The following is a 22,590-nucleotide window of genomic DNA, read 5'->3' on the forward strand; positions in this document are numbered from 1 at the left end:
GAAATAGGATGCAATGTGTTTACGTCTAGTTTTGGAAGGTACCGTCTCTAAGGTACCGTCATAATTGTACCGTAGTTTAATGGGTGGAAAGGCCATTGAAAGGTAAGGGCAGTGCGGAGACCATCGAGTATGTTCCAGAATAGCTGAATCTTTGTAGATACATAGATCCATTCGTAACTTCAGTCCGCAAGCGAAACACTGTACTTCGCATCCCAATCCTGACTCGGGTCCGAAGTAGACAAATCCTGTTCTAGCTAAAACATACGAAGAAGGTAATCCTTCCCTATCCGTAGGCCATTTTTGAAACATGTCCAATCGACGGGCACAATCACAATAGTCAGGTAAGAAGACTGGAAAATGGTAGGGTTTGAACTTGGAGTTCTCACTGGATTTCTCACTCGATTCTTGCTGCGGCGAAGTCATCCTTCTGGTGGGTGGCTATCCTCTTACAACCAATGTTTTATACCGACATGTCCATACAGCAAAGTAAAGTGGGTGGGAAGCCGCACTCGCTTCTGCTACACGATTTGATAGACTTTTTCCAAGGGTCGACTGACGATGTGGTGTGTGGGTAAACGTACAATCTTGTTGGGTTGATAGGTGGTCACTATCTCTAGACTGCAAGGCTTCTTTCAATATGCCAAAGTTGACCACTCGACTGGTACGATAATTCAGAGTAAGTCCTTTCACTTTACACTTCGTGTGCACTTCTCCTTGTTTGGCCCAGTATTCGTAGCCGTAATTTTTGGGACCACCACTAACGAAACTTAGAATCTTGTCATCGGGGTGCTTGTCTGTCCAGGCTCCTAAACGGTCTCCTTCGATGTCAGGGTGCTGTTGACTCGGGTGATCGATATAAATGCAACTGTCCATGTCAAAGTACAAGACACGTTCCCCTAACAGTTCTAAAGCTTCGTACAATTTTAAGCGAGCATGAGCTGTCATGTAAGCTGCAATGATGACATTTCCAAAGGGGTCATCTTCTACAAAGTTCAGATCTTCATCGTAATTCACCAAGATCAAATCCTCACGAACGACGTCCACGTGTTTCATGAATTTGGCTTTGTCGTGAATCATCTGAAAGTAGCGGGAAGGTTCGGTCAAATACTCCGTCTTGGGTAAACACGGTCATTGTGCCATTTTACCCCACAAGCAATTTAACATCACTTTGGCAAACGATCGCCTGCCTTCGTTTTTCTCAATGTGATCTGAAGTAACGCCTTCTTGTGCCCAGAATTTCTCTCTGAATGTCTTTTGGTCTTCTGGAGTGTGACACCAGGACAGATAGCCACTGGCTTCTTGCTCAGTTTCAAAAAGGCATCCACGTAGTCTGCGAAAATGCCTTTCTGCGTGGGGTCACCCTTGTGGAATTATTGTGTCTTGGGAAAGTGGCAAATTTCGTACACTTCTAACAGTTGGTATCCCATGTTCAGAGCTTTGAACAATTCTACGCTGACCCATGTCCCCGTCAAGGCCCGTTCTTCCTGGGTGTGATGACAAGGTTGATCTTGGTTGCACGTTTCAGCACAAGTACGGCACAAAGGAAACATAAGTTTGCCTTGGCAATGGCGAGGTAAGACGGGATGGTATAGGTTCGTGGGAGGCAAAACTTTGCACTTGATCAAGCCTTCGTATTGTCGAATGTTTTTTAGGTCGATGTGTTCGGTGAACAATTGTGGGTGCCCTGCAGGAAAGCAACAATATTTGCACACGTAGGGATACAGTGAACACACGTCCAAGTATATGATTTCTTCTCCTTTCTCTTCGTCAGCTTGGTACAGCAAACAGGTGGCATTGGTCCTTCCTCCGTACAAACTATTACTTGGGTTCAGGGGGTCCATGAACTGGTAACTTTCCATGAGGCGTTTAAACTCGGGATCGGTGTTCAAACGGTGATTGTATATATATAGATATATAGATATATATAGATATATAGATGTATAGATGTATATATATATATATATATATATATATATATATATAATTCCAATCTTAAATGTGGTGATGTACCAAAAGCCTAGAATGGTGCTGATATAATGAAATTCCAATAAAGAAATCATTCAAATAAATTAAACCAAACTCAAATTAATATTGAACACCACTAAAAGATTGATTCTACTTAAGATGTTAAGATGGAAATGAGTAGTAATTCTACTGGAAACAGGATGAACATAAAAACCGCGAGACAACACAGGGAAAATGGATGATAGTCAAAAGTTCATTTCAAGGACATTCTAGGTTATCAAGATGATCAGGTCTTTTACTTATAGTTTGATACAGAACAGGGCAAAATAAGTTAGAACAGGAATTCTTGGATGGAAATCCGATGGCCTGAACTCAAATCCAAGTAATCTACAATCACAGAAAAAAGAAATGTGTAGTAAGTCTTTTACAGACAAGGACATTGTTCAGGTAGGCCCAAACTCCTACTGTCAATTATGTACAAAGGTCATTTATGGAGAAAAAATTAAATATACATAACAATTTCAATCTTGAATGTGCTGATGCACCAATAGCTTTAAACAAATTATGATTGAGCACATTGTAATTCCACTGAATAATTTAAATAAATCCTCTCAAATATCAACTATATACTGGTTCCACTGGACAAATGTTAAAATAAGAATTAGGGACTGATTATACTAGATAGATTTTAAGGTAAAAAATTGTCGATCTAATGTAAACAACATTAATATAAAACCGATGACACAATGCGAGGACCAGGATGAGAGTAAATGGTTCATTTCTACAATATTCTAGTTGTCAACCACAGCAGGTCAATGGTTAAAAGCTTAGTAAACAACATGGCAATATCAGGCAAACCAGGTATTCCTAAGGGTAAAATCATCGTCCTGAACTCAAATCGAAATAAACATAGTTGCTAGAAATAACAATAATTTTAAAAGATAATCTACAATGATCAACACATATTAACTAAGTAATATGTTGTTTACAAAAGGAGCGCATTAGTCAGGCAGGCCAGAACTCTTATCCTCAGTGTGTACATAGGTCAATCACGCTACACAAATTCAATATACACAACATTATAAAGCATAACCAGAAATTAGAGAAGCATGCATACACTACTAATTACATCCGAAATGTTAAGGACTACTTCATGATATCTAAATACAGATGGTAAGGACTACTTCATGATATCTAAATACAGATGGTAAGGACTACTTCATGATATCTAAATACAGATGGTAAGGACTACTTCATGATATCTAAATACAGATGGTAAGGACTACTTCATGATATCTAAATACAGATGCTATTTTTATTTTGGTGTTCACTAAAGCAGTCAAGCAGCCCCTTGTGTGTTGTCTTTATTATATGCAATGAAATATTTCTTCCGACCACAAACAAATGTCTAAGTTTTAAACACTGCACTAACATATTTCTTTTTTCAATTCCTGGTAAATATGTCCTTATGAAAGACTTTGTATGCAACCACCAGTTTTTAAATTTGCAAAAGAAACATAGATATAAACTATTTCAACGGTTTTGGGTTTCGGTCAGTGCTAGCTTCAATGCTACTGTATCAGGCAACTGTGACTGTCCTTGCCCTGGGCCACAAACGAAAACTTTCGTATCCCAAACATATATAGATACATATATATATACTTTTAAGTTGATATGGGTGTATGTACGTATACTATTCAAGATTTCACAGACGTTTTATTATTTATTCTCTTAAAACGAACACACAAACGCATAGACAGTGTGGGAAAAAACGGCACAGACGGATTTATGGTGTGGTTCGGACGTGAATCGATTGTAATAAGTAACACGTAGGAGAAAATTACATTTCGGCCTGTTTACAGATATATCCTATCATTAGTGTTCGCCTGCCTACCGATATATCCTATCACTAGTGTTGGCCTGCCTACAGATATATCCTATCATTAGTGTTCGCCTGCCTACCGATATATCCTATCATTAGTGTTGTCTAGCTCTGGCCTAATTTGGTCTCGCAGTACTGAAGGTTCCAAATCCATGTCTTCCAAATATTTAATTACATCATTTACACAGCAGTAAAGTCATTCCTATACCAACTAGTTTGGAACCTCCATTTCGCTTCCAAGCAGCTGCGATTGGTGATTGGTAGGTATATTCACATCGGTGCCGTGTATAATAAGTATAAGGACGGAAGTTCATTTGTATTTTCTTTAAAGATGCATCTTGATGTTATATGCGGCCTCACGCGTACCGGAAGTGCGACACATTATATGCTAATGATTAATAGTATTAAACGACCTTTCTTAATTTTGCATGGAAATCCTTGATTTGGGGCAGAACCCAACACACGGGATTCAATGGCTGCTAAATTTGCCTGTTATAGATGAATCTGTACTAGAGTGACGAATTTTAACACTAATGAACACTGATCATCTTATCTTAATGGCAGCAAAAGCAATATATTAACACGGGGAATTCTAGCCTGCAGTCAGATCAATAAAAGCTTTCTTCCCTTTAAACAGCTCATTATAACTTGATGTGTCACAACACACACACACACACTATTATCAGTATGTGCTCTCTATCTAGCGATATATAACTGTTATGAAGATTTAATTTGTATTGGGGTTTTTTGTGTGTCTTTCTCCATATTTATGTGTTATATATACCTTTATTTTGAAACTAAGCTTAATCCAAGATCAAGTGATTGGTGACATTTATTTTGCACAGCATAGTGTATAATGAAAAGTTCAATATGAATATAGATTAAATAGTCATTTAATTATTAATGGAGGCAAAATATGTTTACTTCTATCTGAATATATATATATATATATATATATATATATATATATATATATATATATATATATATATATATATATATATATATATATATATTACTTTTCAAACTGGAAATTCCTAAACGTATTGACAATTTAGAATATATTAGGAGAATGAATTACATCTCGGCTCTATTATTGTGTCTTAGATTTTTATATCACTATTGTTTACTTTAAAAATTATTAATTTCTAGCATAAAATCCGAAGTAGAATCAGTCTTATTCTTTGTTCAATATTTGGTTTGGGTAGACTTATTTTTTAAAATTATTCACTGGAATTACAAAGTGTGCATTAATTCCTGTTGGACTGAATCATTAATTTGGAGTTATAGTGAATTCAGTCAGGGACATTTTTGATGATATTACAGTGATACATCAAAAGACTGATAATACATCGCCACAGTATAGGCCAATGGCACATTAGCACGTTCGAGACTACAAGCACATCAGTACATTCACTATTGGAGCATGTTCGGAAAATAACTGATATTCAATTGGAACTGTATATGTTTGGACTTGTGATTGAACTTTTAAAACTATGTGGGACTAATTCACAATGTTGTAAGTTCTTTTTAAATTTTGACTTTGTATTCTAAGGAAACAAATTATCAGTTGAATTTTACAAAACTTCTGTTTTAGCTCATTTGTGTTACTTAGTTTAAGACCATAGAGTCGTAGCATAACATATACCCTCTTAAGTAAAAAGAAAAATAAAAACTTGACGAATGTAGTGTAGGCGTGGGATTCATACTTATCATTAAATTTCAAACCCAAGCGTGGTTTTAAAAAAAAAGTCACCCTGAATGACAAAAGTTCCTCAGATCACTGCAATGACGCGCAAAATCTATCCACTCTTATCTATAATACCATATGGATTTTAATAAAAGAGATTATGATATGCAATTAACAACAATAATGAAACAGTGTGTTATCTTCCACCGTTTTATTTACTCTCTTAAAAGGTTGCAATATTTATTATAAAAGTAGCAGGGCATAATCCTATAACATGATAAAGGCACGTCGAAACTGTACACAGATGATGCTTTGAACATGCATAATCTATTCGAGACTGTTGTGGTCCACCTGGAACGAGCTGACACTTCAAACTGCGAGCTAGGTTGCAATGATTCCTTAATCATCGAGTTGGCTGAGCAAAGGGACATAATAGGACACAAAGCTATTATGTTTTACACATATGGCATACATTCACACCTGACAACATTGTTATTTTTGCATAATTTCAAGATAGTTGAAAGTCTAACGAAGATATGTGGGGGCGGGGAAGCTGGTAGGTTTCCCAGCAGGGAATTGGGGGTATAGGTGTAGACTATTACGATGATGCACATCTAACTAACAAACTTCCATGAAACTCATCATTGAAGCACTCTTTGCAGATGACTGTGCCCTCATGGCCCATGAAGAGATTCACCTACAGGCAATAATGGACAGATTCTCTGAAGCCTGCAACTTATTTGGACTCACAATCAGCCTAGGAAAGACAGAAGTCCTCTTCCAGCCCGCACCAACCACTGTCCCCGCACAACCCTGTATCACCCATTGGCTACACGCAGCTAAAGAATGTGGACAGTTTCAAATACCTTGGCAGCACAATATCTAGTGACGGCTCCCTGGATAAAAAAAATCACTGCGAGGATCCAAAAAGCCAGTCATTCAATCAGACGTTTACGAACCAAGGTTTTGCAGCACAAGGACATACGCCTGCCAACAAAGATGAAAGTGTACAATGCAGTTGTCCTCACGTCTCTCCTGTATGGCTGTGAAACGTGGACACTCTACCGAAGACATATCAGTCAGATGGAACAATTCCACCAGCGCTAACTGAGATCCATTATGTGGATCAAGTGGCAGGACCGAATCACCAACCAGGAAGTCCTTGACAGATCCAACACAACAAGCATCGAAGCCAAACTAATCCAGGCCCAGTTTCGTTGGACTGACCATGTCATCCGCATGGATCAAAGCAGAATCCCAAAGCAGTTGCTGTATGGCGAGCTAGCCCAGGGAAACCGAAACCAAGACCGCCCTCATAAGAAGTACAAAGACAACTTCAAGATAAACATCAAATGGACAGACCTCCAACCCCACCAGCTCGAGCTCGCCGCCTTAGACAGAAGCCATTGGCGAGCGCTGACCAGAAAAGCCTATTCCACCTTTGAGGATGACCACCGCCAGCGTCTTGCTGCGGTTCGGAAGAGACGTCACAGAACTGTATCACAAATACCACCAACCACCGGTGTCCCATGCCCCTCCTGCAACCGCCTATGTGCATCGGAATTTGGTGTCACAGAATTGTAACCGAGTGCTTACCATTTGAAAAGAGGCAATTGTCACTAGAATATTCTATTCAAAATGATATTAATTTTGGACACAGGGGATACCACCCCCATGTTTTCCTGACTCGTGATATGTTGGCCTATTCTGTGCACAGCTTCAAAAGATGTAATGTTTATCCATCGAGCTATAGAAATGAAATACATTTACTGTAGACTGTTTCTGTCAGCAGTTAAGTTGAGTAATTAGGTCAGGTTTATAGCTAGTTTACAAAATTCAATGTAGAATGCCAATAAATGACAAGATGTATTTTTGCAAACTAAAGTGATCTTGAAAAAAGATTAGTAAAGTTTAACATTTTATAAAAAATAAGCTATTATGTGGAAAAGAAACAACAATGAAATAGGATGCAATGTGTTTACGTCTAGTTTTGGAAGGTACCGTCTCTAAGGTACCGTCATAATTGTACCGTAGTTTAATGGGTGGAAAGGCCATTGAAAGGTAAGGGCAGTGCGGAGACCATCGAGTATGTTCCAGAATAGCTGAATCTTTGTAGATACATAGATCCATTCGTAACTTCAGTCCGCAAGCGAAACACTGTACTTCGCATCCCAATCCTGACTCGGGTCCGAAGTAGACAAATCCTGTTCTAGCTAAAACATACGAAGAAGGTAATCCTTCCCTATCCGTAGGCCATTTTTGAAACATGTCCAATCGACGGGCACAATCACAATAGTCAGGTAAGAAGACTGGAAAATGGTAGGGTTTGAACTTGGAGTTCTCACTGGATTTCTCACTCGATTCTTGCTGCGGCGAAGTCATCCTTCTGGTGGGTGGCTATCCTCTTACAACCAATGTTTTATACCGACATGTCCATACAGCAAAGTAAAGTGGGTGGGAAGCCGCACTCGCTTCTGCTACACGATTTGATAGACTTTTTCCAAGGGTCGACTGACGATGTGGTGTGTGGGTAAACGTACAATCTTGTTGGGTTGATAGGTGGTCACTATCTCTAGACTGCAAGGCTTCTTTCAATATGCCAAAGTTGACCACTCGACTGGTACGATAATTCAGAGTAAGTCCTTTCACTTTACACTTCGTGTGCACTTCTCCTTGTTTGGCCCAGTATTCGTAGCCGTAATTTTTGGGACCACCACTAACGAAACTTAGAATCTTGTCATCGGGGTGCTTGTCTGTCCAGGCTCCTAAACGGTCTCCTTCGATGTCAGGGTGCTGTTGACTCGGGTGATCGATATAAATGCAACTGTCCATGTCAAAGTACAAGACACGTTCACCTAACAGTTCTAAAGCTTCGTACAATTTTAAGCGAGCATGAGCTGTCATGTAAGCTGCAATGATGACATTTCCAAAGGGGTCATCTTCTACAAAGTTCAGATCTTCATCGTAATTCACCAAGATCAAATCCTCACGAACGACGTCCACGTGTTTCATGAATTTGGCTTTGTCGTGAATCATCTGAAAGTAGTGGGAAGGTTCGGTCAAATACTCCGTCTTGGGTAAACACGGTCATTGTGCCATTTTACCCCACAAGCAATTTAACATCACTTTGGCAAACGATCGCCTGCCTTCGTTTTTCTCAATGTGATCTGAAGTAATGCCTTCTTGTGCCCAGAATTTCTCTCTGAATGTCTTTTGGTCTTCGGGAGTGTGACACCAGGACAGATAGCCACTGGCTTCTTGCTCAGTTTCAAAAAGGCATCCACGTAGTCTGCGAAAATGCCTTTCTGCGTGGGGTCACCCTTGTGGAATTATTGTGTCTTGGGAAAGTGGCAAATTTCGTACACTTCTAACAGTTGGTATCCCATGTTCAGAGCTTTGAACAATTCTACGCTGACCCATGTCCCCGTCAAGGCCCGTTCTTCCTGGGTGTGATGACAAGGTTGATCTTGGTTGCACGTTTCAGCACAAGTACGGCACAAAGGAAACATAAGTTTGCCTTGGCAATGGCGAGGTAAGACGGGATGGTATAGGTTCGTGGGAGGCAAAACTTTGCACTTGATCAAGCCTTCGTATTGTCGAATGTTTTTTAGGTCGATGTGTTCGGTGAACAATTGTGGGTGCCCTGCAGGAAAGCAACAATATTTGCACACGTAGGGATACAGTGAACACACGTCCAAGTATATGATTTCTTCTCCTTTCTCTTCGTCAGCTTGGTACAGCAAACAGGTGGCATTGGTCCTTCCTCCGTACAAACTATTACTTGGGTTCAGGGGGTCCATGAACTGGTAACTTTCCATGAGGCGTTTAAACTCGGGATCGGTGTTCAAACGGTGATTGTATTTGTGTTCCCACATTTCCACCACTTGGTATCCTTCCTGTTCTAACTTTAGGCGTGGCTGACAAATGGCCTGGTACAAGTCTTCCATGGTTCGTTGTAAGAACTGATTTTTAGTGCCGCGGTCAGGGTAACAGACGGGACATCCGTGAAATAAGCAACCGTTAAACTCGTACATGATCTTGGGGTTTTCTAAGTCCCAGCCATTGACCGAATGCATTCCGATGATCTTTCGCCCTGTCCGTTGCGGGCATGCTGAATCCATTTGTCTTCCTTGTCGCACAAGTAATGCAACCAGCATGGGGCTTTGACCGAGTATTGACGTTTGACATAGTTGGTCGTTTGAGGACTGATGACAGCCACAGTGTTTTCAAGCATGAATCGTTGTCGGTAGACTAAGGAACACGCTTTGGCAATGGTGCAAGCCTCTTTTAAATGATCAACCCCTCCGTGTTCCATGAACAGTTCTCGAAATTTTCCACAGCATCGCCGTAAAATGTCCATGTCGGAACGACGATACTTTAGCATTTCTTCCTGAAAGTCGAAAGGGTCGGAGGCGTGAGCCTGGTACCAAGCGTAGAAAGTTTCTCGTTCGGTACGCATGTTGTCAGGGTCGTAATAGTGAGCCTGAGGCAAATGGGGTAGAACGGCGTGTTGATTGGCTTCTGTATTGAAAAAGTGTGGAAAGTACCCTTTAGCCATTTCTGTCATTCCAAACATTTTAGGCATTCGACTCAAAGGCATGGCTAAGTAGCTCATCGAATCTTTAAACTGCACTTGTCCCACTTGCATGAAAATGATTTTGGCTCCGTTCAAAGTGATTTTAGGACGCTCGATGCCACGTTCCGTATAACATCTCAAAAGAAACTGTCCATCATATCCGGAGAAATTGTGAGCCATCACCGTGGCATGACAATGACAATCTCCATAATAATGTTCGATGTCCTCTTGGCTCCACGTCTTGTCGATGGGGTCTAAGACCCATTGTGTGAAATCGGCTAGTGTGTTCGGTCCTTGAAAGATTTTTTCACGCCCTCCAGGAATCTTACTGCAGTGAGGGCAATAACTCAAGATAGGTTCTTGAATCACTTCTCGCACGCTCGATGAGCCACGCAGAAATTAGGAATGTGAATACTGATCTCTTGCATGCATTCGAAATCGAAAAAGATGAAATTGCCTTTCTTCTTCTTGTGACCATCCTCTTTCTCTGGTTGGGATTGGTATTTTTGTATGTAGCACTGGTGTTCCAAGTCCACAATGCAGTGACAAATGTGACATTTTTTCTTTCCTGAACATACGTGTGCCTTGGTACTGTTGATACATAGACCTTGTCCACACATTGGGCACAATCTCAGGAGTTGACAAGCACATTTCTTCTGTGAACCTTGCATCTTCAGATGTTGTTGGTAACAGGCAGGGCTGACAAATGTGCGCAGACAAGCAGGACAATGCACTGGTTCTTGCCCTTCGCTCAGACAGGGTTGAGAGGCCAAACATCCTGAGCATTTCGATCCACAATGTTTGTGTTGCTCTCGATTATTATAACCATCATAAGTCACATTTCTCACAGTAATATTTGTATCCCAGGAATCCAGTGATAGTGGTAATGGTATCGAAATGGTCATCGTGATGATAGAGGTGAATGTATTTTCCATCCTTAAAGTCTTTCCCTCGAAACAACAGAGACCCGCGCACTTCTTGAGGGTGCACTTTCAAGGTGTATCGTGGAGCTAGGGCATCTTGCAATTTTTGCATCTCAGGAATGCCACAGGATGTGTCTTTGGACAGGCATGCTTGTTGTAACAGAAGTTCTGCTTCATTTCGTTGTTTGGCTCGGTTCGATTTTCGAATGTTCTCCCAGGCTCTTTTCCATTCTACCGTGTCGTTCTTGTCGGCATAGGTTCATCCCACCACGATGGCTCGGGCTAAACACATGTGGTCTTGAAAATTGTTAATTTGGACAAGACTTGTTTTGGTAATGCGAAGGTTGTTGACCAATAAGGTCTTTCTGCATTGTCCGGTCCCTTGAGGAGGAGAGACGTGGGTCATGTCCAGTGTGGCTTTTCCATCGGTGATGTCAAACTGGTCATTAGATTGTTGCACGTGTTGAATCTTGTCCATGACTTTGGAAGTGGTCAATTCTGCAGGGCTGCTAAACTCGATCCAAACAGGGGATTTCAAGCCGTCATGTTGTATGGAAAGTCTCAAGCGATCATCTTCTTTGGGTTGACATTGTCGCTTGAGTGTGGTGAGCAAAGAATCCCACATGTCGGTGATGAACCCTTTTGCTTTCTCTAACAGTACTTCAGACTTCAAATCTTTAAACTTCACTGTGTATTTGTAAGCCGTAGTTCTAAATTTTCTAGAGGGACGCTTTTCCGTCTCTCGAATGTCATAGTACTTTTCAGGGTTGACTAAGGGTGGTAAACTTTGTTTAGAGGGTTTGGATTCTGGTTCACTCATGTCCTCTTCAAAATCACTGGCATGAATTTGTGCCAAGACTTCAGCCCTAGTACGAGGCGATAGATCACGTTTCTGCCTCTTACTTTCTTCTTCTTTCTTCTCAAATGAATTGGATCATTTCATCTCGATAGCAAAAAGTCAAATGACTAAAGTTTAAACACCATGGATTAATTTATAGTCATAGCAGACCAGCGTATATAAAGGGTATGTGTCTTGTCCTTTCACTATTCATTTCACTCTCAAACTGAGCACAACAATGGAAGAGACTACCAAGATTGAACGTTTCATCAGAGCTTTGCGAGGGGTCATTAGAAAATTCTCTTCAGACCAGCCGAGGGACTACTCTCCTTCCTTTCAAGATAAAAGTCAAGATACTTGCTATATCTGTCAGAAGAAAGGGCATTGGTCTTCAGAGTGTCCAGACCGTCAAAAAAGAAAAAAAAGGGGTTAGAAGAGACAAAAGTCAAGATACCTGTTATTATTGTCAAGAAAAAGGACATTGGTCACCAGACTGCCCAAAAAAGAAACAAGAGGAGTCAGAAGAAGAGAGGGATTCTTCAGAGGAAGAGGAAGAAGAAGAGGAAGAAAACAGACAGGTGAAGAAAAAGAAACAGGAGAAGAAAAGAAGGGAAGAAAGTGAGGAGGAAGAGGAGGAAAAGACTATGACGGTGAAGAAATTAAAAAAACAGAGAGTGAACAATGAGACAGAATAAGTCTATGAACTTTTTAAAGTGCTCTGTTGTGAATTGTGAATTGTAAATATTTATAAAAGAATAAATTAATTATAAAAGGTAAGTGTCTTTGGGTTTTGATTTTAAAATAAGAACCTACACTCACGCACACTCATACACAGACAGGTACTATTGGGTAAAATGTTTTTTTTTAGTTATTGGCAATTGAAAGCCTATCTCTTTTCGAGAGACGTGGATGGCCCTGAAAAGGGCCTTTTTTGGTGTAAGGGGTGAGTTTAAACAATCAACTTTAACTGTCTTAAGCCTTTGCCATGGCCAAGGCCTACTTCTGGACTGCGTACTGTTGATGATGATTTCGTTGAAATCACTAAGGATGGTGCAGTAGGCGTAGTCACAGGGTTGGAGTGTTTAGCTTGGGAAGGTCGTATTCTCTTCGGCCGTAATAAAGAAGTCTGATACATCTGTTTCAGACTTCTTAACTAAAATGTCTAACAGTACCGTGACCGTTTGATTTTGACACCCTTGTTTCTTTGCTGCTGCGTCTTCTTCTTCTTGTTTTTTTCTTACCTCTTCTTCTTGCTGCTGTTGCTGTAGGAGAAAAGCTTGTTCCGCTTCCTTTTGCTGTTGTATAAATTTCTCCAATTCTTCTTTCTGTCTCTGTCTAAAATTTTCCATGTGCGGTAATGAAGGAGAAGGTGACGAAGGTTCTGAAAGTAAGTCTGGGTTCCCTTGGGTAGTCTCCACCATCAGTGCACCCAAACTGATCATTTTCTGAGTTTCCGTCATGTTGAAAAACTGTCGCTTAGATTGACTACGCACAGGCGCTAGCGAATCTATATAGACTATGTGACGTCACAGACTGCTCTCTTCGGATTGGACGTGGGCTGACTGAATTTTGTAACGCGTGTTTGGATTGGTCAACAAACTCAATCCGTTTCAATCCTTCCTCCCCCTATAAATAAGTACAGTTCACTGCATTCCTTCACCTGTTACTCAGCACCCCAACATGTGGACCGATGTACAATCTTCAACGCTTGTGTCTTCGATGATGTTCCGGACGGACATATCAATGTATGTCCGATCCAACTGGACAGTTATCCACAGGACAGACACCAGCCTGTGGATGCGAAGAATCTTATGTGGAGCATCAAGGATGCCTCAAAAGAGTCTTAATCTATGGTCCTGCAGTCAGGCACAGCCTAAGGTCAAGAAGAAGATGTCACAGATGCCCTTTATGTTAAGGGTATATTAACATAAAACCAAAGGCCCTTTTCAGGGCCATTCCTATCTCTCGAAAAGATCTTGACTTTCAATTGCCTACCCCTTTTTTTATTTTTTTGTTTAAAAAAATAATAAAAAAATAGAGACCCCTCCCTGTTTCAATTTTCGCCTGTTCCATTTTCATAGACCCATCAGGTCGGGACCTTATTAAAATAGGGTCCCGACCCTGTTCCATTTCCCCTAGTCCCAAGACAGTCCCACGATTTATTCCCCATGTTCAATTTCCCTTGTCCCTAGAGTGAATAGTTTTTTTTCTTTCTCCCATGTTAAATTCCCCTTGTCCCTAGAATGGATATTTTTTTTTTCTCCCATGTTAAATTACATAGTCCCCAGAGTGGATATACCCTTTTTAACATGGAAGTTCCCTAGTCCCTAGACCGTCCCTATTCACTACTACCATTGTCATTACCAGCCTGAAACCAAATTTAATGCCATTTGTATAAATTCATTTCAAATAAATATTATGATATAGCTGAAGTGTAAAGTCAAGCAAGTATTCTGTTTGCAGATTTTACATTTTAGATATTATAGTAAAGTCATATTTTCTCTTGTTTAGTAAACTTTATTGCAACTGGTTCCAAAATAGTAAATCTTATTTAATGTTCATTCACCAGAATAGGTATTAATACAATCCCGAATTAACTGTATGGTACCAAAATATACCCTGATCTTGTGTGAGATTGTAATATACAGAACTATACCTCAAGACAACAATAATATATTGAATTTATATTGTATCAAGACTGTCATGGTTATGAACTCCAACTTTATTCAGGTTTTTTCATAATAAATGATCATCTTGTGCTATGGTTGAAAAGAAATCAAAGTTCAGTTTAACTCCATTCTCTCCACATTTGTAAGTTGTTAAGAGGCATACTCATCCTCAGTGTTATAGTAAAATGTAATCTTATTTGGATCAATCTTGGTGGTGTAATATATGAATGGAGAAAGAATATTATCATCCAGATTAAAATATGTTTTATTCAGACTCTACTAAAATTTTTAGTTGGATATGGGTTACGGAGCCTGATGTGTACGAACAAAGCAATGTGTACCATGACCTTTTAAATTTAACATTTTAAACTCCTGCAGAAGAAAGAGATTTTTTAGATCCATTAATCTGTATTAACAAAAACATTTCTTCAGTATGATTTTCAATTACTTAGTATTGACAAAACTCATATTTTAAAGTTGTTGTTTTTTTGTGTTTGGTTTGGCCTTTTATGGTAAACCAACACAAGTAAGTTATTTAGTGCCAAGGCACTTTAAGTATAGTGCCTTGCCCAAGGACACACCATGGTAGCTAACCCAGGTTGGTCTGATGGTAGAATTTGAACCTACCTTATTTCACAGGTCCAGAAAGCTAACCACTGAGCCACTACAGCTCCCCATCTTATAGTGGAATGCTGGTATACTTTATGATCAAGAAGGATGGGTTGGGGTATGCATGTTGCATCTGAAAAAAGTGATGGAATTTTTGTTTACATAATATTTTAGTCATACAATATGAATCATTTTCTATAGATTTAAGATGTATCAGATCAAGTTAAGAAAAATCATATATTCTGTTTCCTGGGAATGTACTAAAATTCACTGTTATTGTTTGATTTTTTGGTAGTAAGCTTACTTGGTATTTTTTTCTTTTTAACTTGAATACCTAATTTGTTAACATCCTATTCTAAATCTTCAGAGTTCTGTCTATTAAGTGACAACTGTTGATACATGTAGGGAAGTTTTTGTTTATATCTTTTGATTTTTGTGATTCTGGAAGTTGCAGTATTTGTTGTTGTATTATAACCATTTCAGTAATTTAATGAATGCAGAGTATACTGCTCTATAAATGAAATTTAAGTGAAAATAATGTAAAAGTATGTTTCACTGCAAATATAAATTGTTTAAAATAATATATCATTTATCATATGACTATTCAATTGTGGTAACTAGTATTCCATCCAATATCTATATATTAAAATATGTCTTTTCATACAGCTGGTGATCATTTAGATACAAGTCCAATTGAACATAATCAAATTATCAATGCAGGTGTTTTTATTAGTAGTAGTATTGCAAGTATAAGTGTTAGTATTAAGATTTCATATACAGGTATGATAAGTGTATCATAATGTTTAAATGATGCTCCTTGTTACAACATAAAATATGTTCATTGAAACAAATGGTTCACTGGTAAATTGGCAGCAAAGGTCTTCACTGAATTATGTTGCATAAACTATTTTACAATAAAACATATATGATGCATCTCAATTATGATGAATGTGAGGAGGAGGATTAATAATAATACAATTTAAGTTATCTTCATAACATAAGTTCTAGCAGATGTGTAATTTTTATGTGGTTCATCATCAGTTTGAAACTGGTCTGTGATTTCTGGATCTGGACATACCTGGTCCCCTGCTGTTGTGCTGCTATGGTCTTTACAGTTCATTAGGATATCAGTTACACTTGGTTTACATTTAGAACCCCATGGGATGGAATGCCCAGTTTGAAACTGAGAGAATGGTTAATTATCCATAATATAACTCCTGCAGTTATTATTAGGTTTGATGTCAAGGTCTTTCTTTAAAAGCTTTTCAACTCAGGTTCTGTTCTACCATACAGATAAATAAAGTCAAATTCAAGGCTTTCAGATTTGTCCAGTTTGTTTCATGTGTTGCGGCAGACAGACTGTATATTGCCACTGTACCATATAAATATCAGTGCTTAGTCTGCTCTCAGTTGCTGTGGTTTGATTAGTTACAAGTGTCATCACATGTGACTAATTATTGACCAATGTAATGAAACTTGTATAATTAGAAGGCTGTATTTAAAAACTCTAAAGATCTTAAAAAGAAAATTGGATCGGGGTAAGTAAAACCTTTTACTTTGACCATTTGGCTAGAAAATAATTTTCAATAAGTTTAAATTGGATAATAGTAATATAATAATTAATTACACAAATCAGAATAAAAGCTATTTGCATATCCCCTTACAGCTGTTGCTTTTTCATAGTACTAAGTAGAATAAAGTATAGTTAAGACAGATAGCTTTAAGCTAGAATTAAACTCAAATAAATTGCAAGAAATCAAAACAAACCCAGGATTAAAACTAAAGAAATATCCCGTCATATATACCTTACATCAAATAAAGAAACTCAAGATGGATAACAACAAAATTAATGTCACATCATCAAATAGTTATCTCAGCTGCCTGGTCAACCTAAAGGCAGATAAACTAAGGCAAACTTACTCCGAAGCAGTCTCATCCCCCCTAAGAGAAAAACGACAGATACAGTTCTTAACGCCAATTTTCAACTCGACCCCAACTGACTCGATGAGTAGACTCTACCTGTCACCAAGCGTAAACGAGAATGTGGACAATCTACCGAGTAACCGCAAAACTACATCCGACATGAGTACCCAAACTGAGGAACAATACTCAACAAGCACAAAAACAACCCAGACCACGCTGGTTAAAAACACTAGCAGCCAGGGGACTCAAACTGAGAACCTACTAGATGAAACAGAACGCCCTCACCCTACCACAAATAAAGCAGTCACACACGACTCAACAAAAGGTAAGAATAATAGGAAAACCAAATCCCAAATACCAGTTAGAAAGAATAAGGAACACACTAACTGTCAGAATACAAGACCCAGCAAGCCGGTTATGGACAACGAAACAAAGTCAGCTAAAGAGACAAACACCAGGGGAAAAAAGACCAGTCTGCAAAATATCCAAAACAAGAAACACCCCGCTGAACTGACTCTCTTCGTCAAGGGAGTAAATTCCAAAATAACGAAGTTAGCCTTTAAAACCATAGCATGGCAATTGAACAAACATCACCAAGGAGAATTCACGCTTAAAAGCACTAGAGACGACTTGCTGATAATCAAATGCACCACTGAACAACAGATTGCCAAATATATGGAAATTGAAAGAATAGACCAAATAAATGTTCAGGTCACTAGACACAACAGAACAAAACAACACATAGACCCAAACCCCCCAAAAACACACAACAAAGGAGTCATATACGTATCAACTCAAAATAAAACCAATGAAATAGTAGACTACATAAGGAGTAAAGGACAGGAAGTAGAGAAAGCAATCCGCCTAAAAACAAGAAGGGGAAAGGATAGCACTGCAGTGGTACTCTTTTTTAAGGGCGCCACCCCAGAAACTATCAAAATAGCCGAAAAACTCGAGGCTAAAAAAATTTTTGCTTTCAAAAACAAACCACGGTTCTGTGGCAACTGCAAAAATTGGGGGCATTACTCTAAGAGTTGCGGAAACCTATTCCGGTGCAATCAATGTGGTCTTCACCACCCAGACCGGAAAACATGTAGCGCCACCAATCAGCACTGCGCTAACTGTAGTGGTAACCACAAACCAAACCACGCAGAATGCCCCAGGGCTCTTAGAGAAGCCCTAATAGTCGAATATATGATCTCCCATGGGGTAAACTATAAGCAGGCCAAAACAAAAATCAGGATACCAAAAACAAAATAAATAGGTAGCACCCTCACTGGTAGGAAACACGCATAAAATGAAAACAACAGTAAATTAAACAAACCATTAAGACTTTTTGCACTAGAGATGGATTCCAGAGCAGAAATCAAAATATGGCAATGGAATGCACGCGGCCTTAGGGCCCACGCTGACCAACTAAATAACAAAATACTTGAACAGGAAAGAAAACCTGATGTTATATGCATACAGGAAACCCACCTAAATGATACCTCACGTATCCCAAACATCATAGGCTACAACACCAAATACCTAAAGCATCGATCCCCCACAGCAAGAGGAGGGGGGTTAGCAACCTTTGTTAGAGATGGAATTACATCAGAAATGCATAAATTAACAGATAGTAGACCGCCCAATGACTTCGAAATACAGATAGTCAAAATAACCGCTCAAACTAAGCAGGTACTAATCGTTAACCTCTATGAAACAAATGAGCAGCGCAATTTAAGTGCAGACGAAACAATCAAAATGATTAAAGACTGTGGAGAATGGGTGGTAATATGCGGGGACTTCAATGCGCACAATGAACTATGGGGGAGTCAAAAGACGGACATTAAAGGAAAAATTGTAGAAAAATGGGCACAAAAATGCAACTTAGTTTTTCTAAACAACGGAATGCACACCCGGATAGATGACAGAACAGGCCACACATCAGCAATAGACCTATCTCTATGCACACCAAGATTAACAGGCATTTCTGATTGGCAAGTTGATGAAAGCGACCCTATGGGAAGTGACCATTACCTTATAAATACAGAAATACAAATTAGAATACCTCAAAATAAAGCGTCCTTCACACCAAGATGGAAATACGAACAGGCCAACTGGATTAGGTTCAAACAGATAGGTGACTCAATCGACCCAGAAACCATATATCACCGGGACATTGACACCTTTAATGACAAATTAATAGAAACCATTAACACAATGGCCCAAGAAACAATTCCTAAAACTAAAGGAGTAGCACCCAAACCCACGGTGCCCTGGTGGAATAATGAATGTAAAATAGCAATTAAAGAGAAAAAAAGAGCTCTAAACAAATTCAAAAGAACTAAAAATAATAGGGACTTTAACTACTACAAGGAAAAGGAAAAAACTGCCAAACAAACTATTATGATAGCTAAACAAAACTCATGGAGAGAATTCTGCTCAAAACTAGATATTAACACAAAATCGAAGGAGGTGTGGCAAAGAATTAAAAAAATGAGAGGCAAAACTAAATCAATAACCCCCAACATACCTGGACAAAACAACAAACATAAGGCAGAATTATTCGCAAACTATTTCGCCAACATGTGTAGCAATACCAACTTAGAGGATAAGTTTAAAAATCATAAAAGGCAATTTGAGGAAAGCAACTCTGACAACATAAAGGAAGCAGGAAATAATGACGGCCCACTAAACCTTCCGTTTACAGAAGCCGAATGGAGAAAGGCCCTCGCCGGCAAAAAGACCACATCCCCCGGGGAGGATACTTTGGGGTATGAAATGTACAAGAACCTACCCAAAAAACTTGTCACAATTGCACTTAACCTCATTAATAAAATATGGGAAACCGGTACCATACCTATAAGATGGAAAAAGGCAGTAGTGGTCCCGATTCTTAAGCCTGGAAAACCCTCAAGCGATATAAAATCATACAGGCCCATATCACTAACAGACAATATATGTAAAATAATGGAAACTATGGTAAACAACAGGCTGAAATACCATTTAGAAAGCAAAGGACTACTAGCTAATACACAGAGCGGGTTTCGCAACTACCGAAGCACAATAGACCAACTCATGAGACTAGAAACCGCTGTCAAATTAGCATCTAGAGAAAAATTTTAAAAATCCAGATATGTTACAGCCATCTTCTTAGACATGGAAAAAGCATATGATCTAATGTGGACTAAGGGACTGATAAGTAAACTTAAACCATACGGAATAACTGGTAATATATACAAATTTATTGCTAACTTCCTAACCGATAGAAAGATACAAGTCAGACTAGGACAAGACTACTCCGAACGATACAAACTGGAAAATGGCACGCCACAATGAAGCGTAATCAGCCCAACTTTATTTAATATAATGATAAACGACCTGGAAACAGCGGTAAAACCCAACCACCTTGACTTATCCCAATTCGCCGATGACAGCGCCGTATGGAAAACTGGCAACCCAGCCAGCAGAGAAACGACCAAGCACTTACAAAAAGGACTAAACGATATAGGAAATTGGACAGATAAATGGGGATTTAAATTGTCACCTCTAAAAACAGTAGGCATAGTTTTCAATCCGGGAGGTGGCCACCCCCACCCACTCCAAACTTAACCCTAAAGGGGGTACCCATCAAATTCGAAAAACAAGCGACACTCCTAGGTATGGTATTCGACCACGAACTCACGTGGGCAGCTCATATCCAAGAACTCGTAACGAAGTGCAAACGAGACATCAACCTCCACAGAAACCTCAGAGGGGTGAATTGGGGGGTTGATCAAAAAACACTCGTTACCCTATATAGAGCACTTATAAGAGCAAAATTGGACTACGGTTGCCAGGTATATGGAGCGGTGAACGCCACGTTACTAAAGAAACTAGACACAGTCCAATCAAAAGCGCTAAGGGTATGCACCGGCGTCCTAAATGGTACCCCCACACAAGATATCTTAATAATAGTAGGAGAACCCCCGCTAGACCTAAGGCGGAAGGAATTGATGCTGCGATACTCGACTCGAATATCAATACACCAACCCAACCACCTCACGCTACAAGCCCTCTTAGCATGCGACAAACCATTCGATACAAAAGGAAAAAATAAAAAAATACCTAGTGGGAAAATAATTATAGAATTAAAAAGGAAATTTCAAATCGCAAATATCAACCCAGAAAAAATAAGGTACTACCCAGACCCCCCGTGGACCTGTCCCACACCACAAATAGATCTTAGCTTACATAAACTAGGACAAAAACAAAATGAACCGATAGGACTAAGAGCATCAATACTAACGTACATTGACAACAAATACGAGACATACACGCAAATCTTCGCAGATGGATCAAAAACCAAAAATCCAAATAAAACTGCAGCAGGGATAGTGATCCCAAAATTAGATGTCGCCGTTGGAAAAAGACTCCCAGACCAATGCGCTATATACACGGTAGAATTCATGGCAATACTAATGGCATTAACATACGTCAAAACATACCCCACAACTAAGGCAGTCATTCTAAGCGACTCTTACAGTGTACTACAATCGTTAGCAACAGACCAATCCAAGAGCAGACCTAATATGATTAATCATGCAAGATCGCTACTTAAAGAGATTGAAAAAAACAACAAACACGTTGAATTCGAATGGATACCCTCTCGCATCCATAATCCCAGGCAATGACAAAGCAGATGCAGAAGCAAAAAACGCCACAAACGAACCAAAAGCCCAAAATATAGCATACAGCGTCACTGAAATCAATAACATGGGACAAGATCAATGACATGTGGCAAGAGCTATGGGAAAAATCGGATGCAAACAGTCTAATACACACAATGATGAAAAAAGTAAGTAGAAAAGTCGAACGTCCGACCTTCAAAAATCCATACGATATAACAATAATAAATAGAATAAGAACAGGTAAAACACTATTGGCAGGATGCGCAGGGAAACACATAAAAAGGGGACCAACCGAAAACTGCCCCTACTGCCCAACTCCAGAAACAATCGCACACTTAATAAATATATGCCCCAAATACAACCAGGAAAGGGCCGAACTAAAATCTCAACAGGAACAAATAGGAGAACGGTGGACATACCCGGAGTTACTTGTGGCAAAAAACAATAACATAGGAATGACCTATAATAACATCATGACATTCATTAACAAAATAGGCAAAAGGGGACAAATCTAAACCGAATGAAGGGTTGGGTATAAAGAGAGACCATGTAAAGAAATTAAAACCAATAAACCTAAAAGATCGAACCAAAAAAGAAAAAAAACCAATCAAAATATTACAAATCACTGTTTGGGAATTGTGACGGCCGGCTCGGGCTAGTGGGTTCACAGACTGACACCGCCTCTCATAACCCGAACAATAAAAACCAGATAAGGACGAATATTACAAAATCACTGTTTTGGAATTATAATGGCATGCTAGGCCCCGTAGGTTCAAAAAAAAAAAAAAGAAAAGAAAAAAAGGAAAAAAAAAAAAAAAAACAAAAAACAAAAAAAAAATATTAAAAAGTAAATCAAAGAC

General features: G+C 39.1%; 1 protein-coding gene and 1 long non-coding RNA gene across 3 annotated transcripts in view; one reads left to right on the plus strand and one right to left on the minus strand.

The window, feature by feature from the left end:
• The window catches only part of LOC149805942 (cadherin-related family member 1a-like), an 89,460-nt gene that overhangs the window by 23,047 nt on the left and 43,823 nt on the right, over nucleotides 1-22,590 (plus strand). The window lies entirely within an intron of this gene.
• The window catches only part of LOC149805943 (uncharacterized), a 29,347-nt gene that overhangs the window by 2,316 nt on the left and 4,441 nt on the right, over nucleotides 1-22,590 (minus strand). For both annotated transcript variants that reach the window (XR_016415041.1, XR_016415040.1), the window contains one exon: nucleotides 15,171-15,285. This is a non-coding gene — a long non-coding RNA (uncharacterized LOC149805943). The remainder of the gene's footprint in view (nucleotides 1-15,170; nucleotides 15,286-22,590) is intronic.

Source organism: Sinohyriopsis cumingii, chromosome 2 (genome assembly GCF_028554795.1).
Source record: "Sinohyriopsis cumingii isolate HCF-2022 chromosome 2, ASM2855479v2, whole genome shotgun sequence".
NCBI lineage: Eukaryota > Metazoa > Mollusca > Bivalvia > Unionida > Unionidae > Sinohyriopsis > Sinohyriopsis cumingii.